The following is a 12,241-nucleotide window of genomic DNA, read 5'->3' as shown; positions in this document are numbered from 1 at the left end:
TATATCACTCTACTGGACAATTTCAATATACCAGGCACCGAAAGCTTTCACAAAGCTGCACACCACAATTTCTTCTCAAAATGTACTTTTTATATTTGATGTTTATCCTTCACTCTATGCTTATTTTCTGTGACATTCTAAACTGTGTAGGAAGGTACAATTTTGTCCATTCTTATTTATCCATTAGACATTTTCTATATTTTATTTATTTTAGGCGTGGAACAGATAAAAAGGGAAAAAAAACACAAAGTCCTTAATCACATCTTTTTTTTGTCTCACTGGCCACCCACTCGCCTGTGGTAAGTGGCAGGAGGGAATGAATCACACAGAGTAGGGGAGATGGATGGAGTGAGAGATCGAAGTTTGAAGGATACAATCGACACAAAGCAAAGAGATGGGTGCTGGAATGGCTGCATCAAGAGAGAGTATACTGTCGTGAGTGTGTGTGTATGTGTATGTGTACGTCCTTGTGTATTTGTGTGTGCGTGCGTGTGTGCGACGGTGTGGTTTGTGTACATGTGAAGGAAGGTAGTCTTGTGTGTTTGGTATGGGCAGCATAATGGGGCAGAAAATGGTTGCACCTGGGGAGTAGAGCTGCCGTGCACTGAACAGCATGCCATGTGCCAGTGTGTGTGCATACCTTAAAAACCTTTTTAGCTTTTGCATTTCAAAAAAGGAATGGCACAGCCTTTTTCTGTTGTGTGCCTCAAAGTCTCATTTGGTAAACAACCCCAAAAATTTAAAATGCATGTCCATCAGTAGAGATCTGGATCCGTAATTATACCTCCTCTAAACCGCGGCTTAGTAATCACTATAACCACCCGGGTAATTGCATTACGCAACAAATTTGTTGCAGTCACAGGTTGAATGAAGAGAGCTCAAACAGGTATGTGTGTGTGCCCGTGTTTTTGCCCATGTGTGTCTGTGTGCGTGTGTGTGTGTGTGTCATCAGCCACAAATTAAAAAAATAAACAATACAAAACAAACAAACGCCTTCCTCTTTCTGTTCTGTTTGTTATTTGGTGTAAAAAGTCGTTTTCCCAGCCAGTGTTCGTATTGTTGCTGTTTACTTTGTTAAATATTGTGGAACAGTGCCATTGATAGGCTGTGTCCACAAAGGGCAAGTATCAAATGCCTGATCCTTAGTTTGAGTGTAAGGTTCACATTAAATCCTACACTCTCACAAGTGAGTGTGTAACCAATTTTTCATTGAAACTGTTGTTCCTCAAGATACACCTTAACTAAGCTTAACCTAACCTAAACTAGCTAGCGGTCAAAATAATGCCTCTTCACGGCGGTTCTAGTACTAAAATGCATTTTGGGATGAGAGTGATAGGACAGGGGGGAAATGTGTTATCCCCATGGTTACAACCAGCACCAACTTTATGATACTACGCTAGTAACACCATTATGTATTAACTTTATAATGGACGATGTTGGATATGAAATGCGCCAGACACCCAGCTTGGTGTTACACTATAATAAATGTAACACCACACTATAGTAAAAGTTATAGACAGATTAACAGACAAACCCCCACACAGCCACACACAACTTGCCACCAGTGCCACCTTGTCTGGACTTTACGGAAATAACACATCTTTGAGTTTGGAGCAGAACGTAGCCAAACTGACTTGCAGAAGTTCTGATTTTGAAACAGTTTTCTCTAAATAACGTTCCTAATTTAGTAACAGTGACAAAAAAAGTCATATCCTACTATGTTGAAGATCCAATAAGAAACTTTACAAAGTAAAACCCCAAAGTAGAACCCAAAAAACTATTTTGGGTTCACTGGCTCTTTAAGAAAGTTTTCGTTAAATCTTCCTCACCGTTGATTCAACACATCAGCATTCATTTAACTTTTGTCTGGTGTTGTGACATGACTTGCTGCTGGAGTTGCCACCATGTCTAATCCCTGTGTGGTTTGGTTATCAGCATGAGTACAGGATGTCTAGTCTTAAAAAGAAACGAGAGCTAGAGCCACAACTTAGTTGATGATATAGTCTGACGCCGCTTATCAGGCGCCGCAAGCCAAGAGTCAGGCAGCCAACCACACTTAGGGGTATTGAAGTCAGATGTTGTGACTCTGATGTTGTGGCTACTCCTAGGAATCCAGTTGCTGTGTCCAATTTACTGAAGGGTGGCTGTGGTGAAGCTGTAAGGCGGGTGGGGGGGGAGGAGGTGACAGCTGCAAAGTCTCAGGAAGTAAAAGTTGTGGGAGTCACCAGAGTCGGCTGATAGCCCAAGACAGAGAATGTTGTGTATGTGTTTGTGTGTTTATGTGCCTGTGAGCATGTGCGTCTGACAGAGACCCAAAGGAGGCATGCGCAGAGATATCAATATTCTGTTTTTTCTCTTCTGACTGCAGAATAGCGTAAAGTAGAGCACTTGTGTTTTTGCTCATGTCCGTATTTCTTATTCATCCGTGGGATGTGTATGTTTGTGTAGCAGCAGTGCTTGACAACAAGTTAGTCTCACTTCTTGACAGCAGGCGTCTATGGGGCTCAGCGTGCTAAGGATGTTATCACCACATCTTCATCTAGGCCACCGTGACAAAAGGCTGCATTGTTTGGGAATTTCGGGGAATATCTTCGAACCCTGACCTTATCTGTGCATAGTTATAGTGGTAGTTAAGTTATACGAAATGGCAACGTTTTGCTTAAATTTCTATACTATATTTTCTTAAAATTCGGTTAATAGAAAAATTGGATAAGACATCACCAGACGCACCAAACGTTTGTAAACATCTAAATCTGTTCCTTCCCTGGTGTGCCGAATGAAGAGTCCCACCTGATCATAAATAGAAAGCTTGCAGACGATTTTTATGTTATCATTAGTCACGCCCCATAGAGCTATATAAGGGCCAGTTCAGAGTGATAGATATAACAGAGTGGTGATACTTCCATTGGACTCCGTTGTATGCTTTTTGCCCGCCTACTTCCGGGGTATGCAGCCTCACATAGTTCCAAACATCCATTCTATGGCGTTGGACATCATTCATTTCCATTGCTGGCCGACGAGTAACTTCTTAGGTAAGTTGATTAAATAGCTACCTCTTTTGAATTGTCAACTGTCAGTATTTTATCAGTGGCCCTTTATGATTCACAGGTATTTGCATGTGCACAGCGTAATTGTATATATTTTTATCTTGGTAGACACCGGTTGCCTGCTAGTTTGTTAGCCTGACTTCACAAGCTGTGAAGGTATCTCCAGGGATAAATTGATTAAATAGCTACCTCTTCTGAATTGTCAACTCTCCATATTATATCAGAGGGCCTTTATGATGCATATAATCTTTATTTGTATGTGCACAACGTAATTATATATATATTTTATCTTGGTAGACGACCGATTTTCAGTCATTGCCTGCTACTTAGTCAGCTCGATTTCGCCAGCTGTGAAGGTAGCACTGCACCTGAAGCTAAGTTGTGAATCTCTGACAACTTTTATTAAGTTAATTATTGATGGATTATAGGATCAATAAAGTTGATTAAAGACAGGTTTAATCTGCTGAAACTGACAGTGTTAGCTAGTCAGCTGAGTACTGTGTGTGTGATGCTATAGCTAGTATAAATATGTTTGCTTTTGTTTAATTCTACCCTTGTAAAGGCTGTTGGATTACATACATGAATACAAATTATTCCACTCAAAAAATATAAGCCATGATGACCTTTCGAATGTTATTACACAGACAGTAGTGTCATGCTTTTTTTCATAATGTAAGCTTCTGTCCATCCCTTCCCCAACTTGGCAGCAATTCGGCCATGTGTGGGGAAACTCATTGACCTACAGGCTATTCAAGGTCTTGTCTGATTATTTTCACTCTCCTGCAGGTGGTGGATGCTGCTGATGGGGGATGCTGCTGATGGGGGATGCTGCTGATGGTGGCTGGTGCCTTGAGCTGGCTGGTGCGGGCAAACACTGCTGCTGCAGGTCGCTGCTTCTAGAGGCGATGGCTGCTTGAGCTGGCTGGTGGTGGCAAAGGATGGTGGTGTCTACTTCTGCAGTTAGTGGTTGGCGGCTTGTGCTGGTGACCGCTGTTGGTGGTGGCGACTGCTGGTGGCTGGTGATGGTGGCGGCGGCTACTGGCTGCGATTGTTGTCCTTCCTTTCGACCTGATGCACTTTGATATCCTTAACCTCAGCCTTATGTATTTGGAGTATTTTGTTTGTTGATCAATAACTTAAAAGATTCCTCCCTGTTCCTTCACTTTGTTCTTGTTTTTCAAGTTGGATACACACACAAACACATTCTTGTTGTCTCATTCATTGTTTAGTAAAAAAATACTATATCATTCATCCAAGCGTAATGATTTGTTATTCTTTGATATATTTGATACTTAGTGTATGTCTTAGTCTTAAAAGTATCATGGTTGCGTGGTCAGCTCCTGCCTCATCGGAAGAAGTTGCCTGGAAACTAAATGGACGACGGGTGTCGTCGGAGAGTGAATCGGAATTACAAGCGAATCAAGGCAATCCAAAAGTCCAGTTGCGCAAAAATGAACATCTTGAATCGTCTTGGATTTCGGAACAGATGTAGCAAGGTAAAAGTTAAGGTTAAGCCACTAAAGTCAGTAGCCTAGTGCTACTCATGCTAACACGAACGTGAAGCTTTCCCTTAAACTTAAATCGTATCTAAGTAGCTTTCAGTTGTCACCCTACAACTCGAAATGTAAAACTGACATTTACAAATTTGCAACAATAGTCAGGAAAGTACTTGGGTATGTGTTTTTTTAATTTATATTTACCATTCAATATTGTAATCGCTCTTGTCAGTCCCAGTGAAGAACACAGCAGCGCGGCGTGTTTGGAACTATACAGGCTTACATGAACCACGTGACCACCCCGCCGGAGAGATCACAAAGTGTCGCAACTCTTCTCTCTCTATGGCTCTGGGCCGGTTGTGCCGTGTGCAAATACTCTGGACACATAACGAGTTGGGGAGATGCCACAAATGAATTAATCTGGATGAGGAAAATTAACTTCAGCAGTAATTCATACTTTGAAAGAAACCTCAACAAAGTAAACATGTGATAGACCAGACAGCGTGTCAGTCAAAAACACAGATATTATAAAACATTTGTGAGGCTGTAAATGAAGACAGCACTGGGGACACAGTAACTCTAATTAAAAGGAAATAGTTGCAAAACCTGCATTGCACTCCCTGGTGAAAGCATCTGGGAGCAGTAGCTTATGTAAGCCATGCAGAAGGAGAAGAGACGCTATGTCCTCCGAGGGTTTTTATGGACTTAATTGGGATCAATGGACCAATAGTATTTCTTTAGCCAACAAAAAATAAATATATTAAAGATCAGATTTTTCCAAAATTCGTTTTTTTCTTTCGTTTTCCTCAGTTGTGGAATCATTGAGCAGTGAAACAACAGTAAGGCGCTGTTTAACATTGTCAACTTCCTGAAAATCTTCCTACACTGTGTGTGAAAAAGACAGCTTGAGATATGTCATAAAGTGATGGGACTAATTATCATACATTTTTCATAACATAGAAGACGTCTACTTGTTGACTGGAGCGATGGCATAAGGTTTATATTTATCTCTCCTCCTACTACCCCCTTTCTTCTCATACATACTCCCCTCTCTCTCTCTCTCTCTCTCTCTCTCTCTCTCTCTCTCTCTCTCTCTCTCTCTCTCTCTCTCTCTCTCTCTCTCTCTCTCTCTCTCTCTCTCTCTCTCTCTCTCTCTCTCTCTCTCTCTCTCTCTCTCTCTCTCTCTCTCTCTCTCTGTGTGTGTTTGGGGGATGGGTGTGAGTGTGTGTGTGTGTGTGTGTGTGTGTTGGGAGGGGGAGGTGGAGAGAAATACGAGGGGCCGTGTGCTGAGTGAACGGGGGGAGACGTTTGCGCTGACAGCATAATCATGACAAACTACTGCGCCCTCAAAACATTTTTGACAGACAATTTGAAGACGAAGTGGGAAGACTTGCGAGTATTTGTGTGTGCGTGTTTGAGAAAGAGAAAGACACAATAGAGACAGTCATATACACACCAAACCGTCACACACACACAGACACACTTTTTCCTCGATGAAAAATGTAGCGTGTTTGTGTTGCTTGATTGTTTTGTATTGGTTTGTGTACATCTGCGTTGAGGTGTCCATGTGACCTTGAATTCAGTGTTTGCTTGCTCTTCACTTTACGTCCACACATTGTGTGTTGTGCACGATGCGTTTTGCGCCACACATATAGAGGCTTCTTCTAGAATGATCTCTGTCTTTCAGAGTTGCACAATTCAAGTCTGTGCCATTGCTGCTCCTCGCTCCAAAAGAGCCCTGATGATGACACTATTTTCCTCAGCATTGGTATTTTACAGGAAAGCACCATCTTCAGGTGTGTGTTATGGACTGTGAGTTAATGTCACTTGAAGGTGCTTTGTAATCAGTGTAGCAGACAGATTCTAGGTTTTTGAGTATGAGATTTGAGATGAGGAGGAGAGCGAGGGAGACCGATCTATTACTCAAGGTTTGGATTGTACGCACACAGTGTGTGTGTGTGTGTGTGTGTGTGTGTGTGTGTGTGTGTGTGTGTGTGTGTGTGTGTGTGTGTGTGTGTGTGTGTGTGTTCTCGTTAAGGATATGAATTATCCACCTGTATTCTTGAATGAATGAAAGTATAAGCCATGCAGTCCTTGAATATGACTTTCCCTCAGTACCAATTTATAGATGTATTCATCAAAACCAAAACGATGGAAAGAACACACAAACCTGACCTATGTGTGTGTGTTGCACTTAAAAGATTCAATAGATGCTGGAACACTGTGTTTCTCTCCAAGCTCCATACATTTTTGAGAGACAAAATGTCTATAGTAGGTCTACTATACAAATGTTTAATGAAAATATATATGTTTTGAGTGTAAAATGTATTTGCAAATGCAAATATCATGTATTACCTATTAATATATGGTGTGTGCATTTAGTACAATGATTGTACATTTGGATTATTATTATGTGTGTGTTCGTGCCTGTGTAGTGTGTGAGTGTGTGGATGTGCGGCTGCACCACACATCCAGTTATAGGTCCTTATCTCCAACAGTTTGTTGTTTTTTTGCTTCACACACCGAAAGGAAATGAGAGAGAAGACGACAATCAAAGTTAATCACTGGATCTCTGACTGGAATTCAATATACTACGGTCTTGAACATGAGAGGTACGTGCAAGTGTGTGTCTGTGTGTCTGTGTGTCTGTGTGTGTGTGTGTGTGTGTGTGTGTGTGTGTGTGTGTCAAACATGAGTGCACGAACACCACGGGTCATGCTCAGAGAAAGGCACATAAAAAAGATACCCACCGAATAAACCACACACATACATCAAGGACACATACACACACACACACACACACACACACACACACACACACACACACACACACCGACACGTACATACACAAACACACATGTATGGAGAAACACACACACATTCAGTGTAATTGGACCCCCGGAATCAGACGTGTACGCTTGTCACTCGCAACGGTAATTTATGCAGCGTCTTAATTGAAAATTGTTATCAAAATCAATTTGACAGACTTTAATAGGATGCAAACTAACATGCGGCATGAGACTCCGTTTCCTAGGTGATGTCATTCACTTGACGACAAGTCGTGGGTGTATGTGGGTTGCATATCAGGGCGACCTTGCTATGTATCTTCAGCAGCATTTATATAGAGATGAAGGTGCGAGGGGGGACCACACTGTAGTACATAAAAAGCAACAGATCAATGTTATTGGTCAGTATTTGTGTTGTATTTGTATTTGTTGTTGTGATGATAGACTTTAAACTGAGCCAACAAACATTTAAAGAGACATCAGCGATTAGAGTCTAAAATGAGCTAGCATGCATCTTAAGAAACATTACAGCTCTATATAATTCCAACGTCTCTGTATAAGCCAAATAGTAGAGTTCAAATTAGCAAGCAAACTCGTTGTAGAGTCGTGGGTATTGTGTGAACACAATAACAATGACTATTTGATGAGCTTGCCTCTATCATTTTTCTGTTGACATTAACTAGTAGAGTTTTAAATAAGCTAGCAGGTGTCTATAGAGACGTAAGTATTGTGTAAACAAAAGTGTGTGTTTTTTTGTTAGCCAGGAACCACTTTTCAGTGCCAACCCCGGAGCCACTTTGTGTGTGTGTGTGTGTGTGTGTATTTGTGTGTGTGTGTGTGTGTGTGTGTGTGTGTGTGTGTGTGTGTGTGTGTGTGTGTGTGTGTGTGTGTGTGTGTGTGTGTGTGTCTGTCTTTGTGTGAATGTGTGTATCTATGTGTGTATGTGTGCATCTATGTGTGTGTGTGCTTGTGTTTCTATGTGTGTGCGTATGCGTGCACGTGTTTGTTGGTGTGTGTGTGTGTGCATGTGTGTGTGTGTGCGCGTGTGTGTCTGAATGAACTAAGGCTGATCATAAAGTGCTACCTACTGCGACTTGATTAGCCCCGGTCAACCCTCATTACACTCTTTAACATCCCTAGGGATCCATCATTTAACAGCCAACCATATATTTCAGCCTGAGCCGGTATGGAGCCTAACAACTATAGGAGGCGATGGGTGTAATGTCACCTTCGGCTCTGCTACTTCTGTGCGATGTAACTAGTTTTGTTCTGAATTCAATACGGCATGAGACGCATGATGGCCTGGCCTTTAAATCGTATGTGGGTGTGTGAGTGTGTGTTTGTGCGCACACAAGTGTGTATGCATCCGGATGTGTGCCATTTGTGTGCTTGCACAATTGTGCGCTTTCCTGCGTGTGTGTGCGTATTTATGTGTTGGTCTGAACATGGGCACTTTCATGTGTGCATGTGTGCGTGTGTGTGTGTGGGCAAGTAACTGCATGAAAATGCATGTGTTTGTGTGTTTGTGTGTGTGCAAGCCTGTGTGTGTGTGTGTGCGTGTTTGTGTGTGTTTGTTGGCAAGTGCTCGCATGCAAATGCATGTGTTTGAGTGTGTGTGTGTGTGTGTGTGTGTGTGTGTGTGTGTGTGTGTGTGTGTGTGTGTGTGTGTGCAAGCCTGTGTGTGTGTGTGTGTGTGTGTGTGTGTCTGTGTGCAAGTTTACACACGCACAATGCATGTGTTGGTGTGTTTGTGTGTGTGTACAAGCCTGTGTGTGTGTGTGTGCACGTGCCCCAATTGTGCGTGTACATGTGTGCATGCGTGCGTGCGTATTCCTGCCCCTGTGCGGGGTCATGACTCACAGTAGGAGCAGCCGTAGAGCTCCATGCGCAGGCCGATACGGCCCTCCTCGCTCCAGTCCAGGGGTACCAGACGCAGGAAGCGTGCCACGATGCCCTGCTGCAGCTCGTGGCGCACCGAGCTCTCCGAGTTGGAGTTCCCCGAGAAGGCCTGGTGGACACACACACACACACACACACACACACACACACACACACACACACACACACACACACACACGGACACCCACACACAATGCACATTAAATACGGCACAACCTACAGTCCTGCGGTAAAACAAGCCTAGCGAGCGGGAGTACGTGTTCCACCTGCTACATCACACAAACACACACACAAACACATCCGCGCACGCGGACACACGAAGACGCACACGACCGCACATGGAAAGTAATCAGGGAACTACATTTTTTTAATACATCTGCTATAAAACATGTTAACTGCAGGGGAGGCCAGGACGTCGGCGACTAAGATTGCGGAAGCCCCACTTCGTACGTGCGATGGATTTCATGCTCATATATTAGGTTATGCCATGACTGACTGCCGGAACTGTTTCTGTGTCTCCAGGGATTGAGGGACTCCGATATAGGAGAGATGGCTCTGTCATCTGTTAACGCACATCCCCCCCCCCCCCCCCCAACCCCTCTTGCAGTATTGGTGGAAGATTCCACTTCCCTGCATGTCGATCTAGACGACTGGCAAACATTTAATGAGTCTTGCCTGAACACGACTGAATCTTTCAGGATGATCATTGTTTCTGTTCAAATCACCTTCACAGACAATACACAGTCCTCGAGAAGGACATTTAGTACACCAGACACGAAGAAGGGTGAGACAAAGAGACCTCGTATTGGTTAAACTAAAAGCTGAAAATACAAGGTGTCTAAGTCCTCTCCTCTCCTCTCTCTCTTCCTCTCCTGTCCCGAAGGATGTAATCAACCAACGGCTCGACACTTGAAACTGCCCCCTGCTAAAACATGCTTTATTTAAACTTTCCAACAGCCTATAAGGTAGATAAAATAGTGAGACAAACACACACACACACACACACACACACACACACACACACACACACACACACACACACACACACACACACACACACACAAGCTTGTTGCCACAGACTGTTGAGGAAATCCATTAGCGTGCGAGCAGGTAAGTAGGTAACCGAGAGCAAACCAGTGGACGGCAATATGCTGGCCCAGATAAGGGCCAGCTCCGGCAGAGCAGCGGAGGGAGAGAAAGAGAAACAGAGAGAGGGGGAGAGAGAGAGAGAGAGAGAGAGAGAGAGAGAGAGAGAGAGAGAGAGAGAGAGAGAGAGAGAGAGAGAGAGAGAGAGAGAGAGAGAGAGAGAGAGAGATCCAGGCAATGAAAGAGATGAGAGAAAGTTAGATGAGAGAGAGAGAGGAAGCAGAAGAGTTGAGAGGGGAGGGGAGACCTCAGAGTTCTGGCAGGGAGCTCTTGAGCAACCAGAGTATGTTCCCCTCAGGACATTCTATATGCAGAGGAGAAGATGGTCATGAGTTCAATCTGAAGCTCACTGTTGTTGTGATGAGAGAGAGAGAGAGAGAGAGAGAGAGAGAGAGAGAGAGAGAGAGAGAGAGAGAGAGAGAGAGAGAGAACCACAGTACACTGTTTTATTCATTGTTTTTTTTCATGTACAATTTTTAAAAATATTTACTCAATACATTTATTTAATGTGGCCCACTGCACACCTTTACACTCGGCAGTGTCTTTACAAGGGCTCCCTCGAGAAGACAAACACACACAAGTCAAATGTCTTGGTGCCGCTTGGTTACTGTCGCGCTACTGATTTCTATCGGGTAATAATTCCCACTTTAAGTGGTCGTGGGTTAATCGACTTGTTCATGGACCACGCGGCAATGATTTATTGGAAAGGGATAACATACCGCTCTCAAACTTGGTTGCAGCTTTTTCTTACACCAGGTGAGCAACAGGTTAATCAACAGGCTGAAACCAGCTTTTCTGTTTCAATAACCACTTTTATTCCCTGTTCACCCACTTAACCTCGAAAGACTGGATCCAGAATGGCCGCACTATTGCCTTGGTTACGCAGGAAGCATAGATGACGTCAATGCACAGCTTTCTAGGCAAACAGGGAACCCTTGACATTTTGCTATGAAGCGAATCAGTCTCAGGCCATTTCTACCAGCAGAGTCACATTATAGTAAGAAGTAACTCGAGAAGTTACATTCCGTTCAACCATCAGTAATTCAGCAAAGGGAAATGTATGTGATTAGCACAATGCAAATGCCCTCCCATTGCTTCCTATTGCATATTATTGTGCAATAATGAGGGACAGGGTGCGATGGTTTAGGGGGGGGTAGGGGGGGTAGGGTGGTTAACTCACTTGCTAGTATGAAGTACCGGCCGGAACAAATGAATTGGCTAATCAAAGACAGCAGCACGCACGTACGCACAGACACGCACACCCACGGCAGAACATTGCCTCTTCTCTCTTAGTCCGTCAGGCAACGTCCTCTACCTGTCCGCGTCAAAGTACAAAGGAAACAGAGAGGGAGGACGAGAAGGAAACGTGGACTCCCCCCCCCACCCAACTTCCCTTGAGTAGAGCCCTTTCCATCCCCCCCCCACCACACCCCTTTTCCTCCCTACTCTTGTCGCCACCAGCCACCTCTATTCTTGCGACAAAAAAAGGATTGTTAATTCTTCTTCGTCTGTTCCTTCCTGCTCCATTGTGTCCGTAGAGCGCCTTTCTCCCGCACTTATCTCGGTTCAGCTCACTGAACACAGCGGCTCAATTTTTATGAATTTTCACAGGGAAGTGTCGCCGTGCAGGAAGGGATTTGAGGAGGAGGAGGGGTGTGTGTGTGTGTGTGTGTGTGTGTGTGTGTGTGTGTGTGTTCGGTGTGTGTGTGTGTGTGTGTGTGTGTGTGTGTGTGTAGGTGTGTAGATGTGTGTGAGGGTGGGCTGGGAGGCGGGAAAGGGGAGGGCAGGAGGCTAGAGAGGATGACGATGATGATGATGATGATGATGATGAAGATGATGATGATGATGATGTTGACGAGGAGGAGTG

The sequence above is a fragment of the Gadus chalcogrammus genome, chromosome 23 (genome assembly GCF_026213295.1).
Source record: "Gadus chalcogrammus isolate NIFS_2021 chromosome 23, NIFS_Gcha_1.0, whole genome shotgun sequence".
In the NCBI taxonomy this organism is placed as follows: domain Eukaryota; kingdom Metazoa; phylum Chordata; class Actinopteri; order Gadiformes; family Gadidae; genus Gadus; species Gadus chalcogrammus.
Note: the sequence above shows the minus strand (reverse complement) of the source record.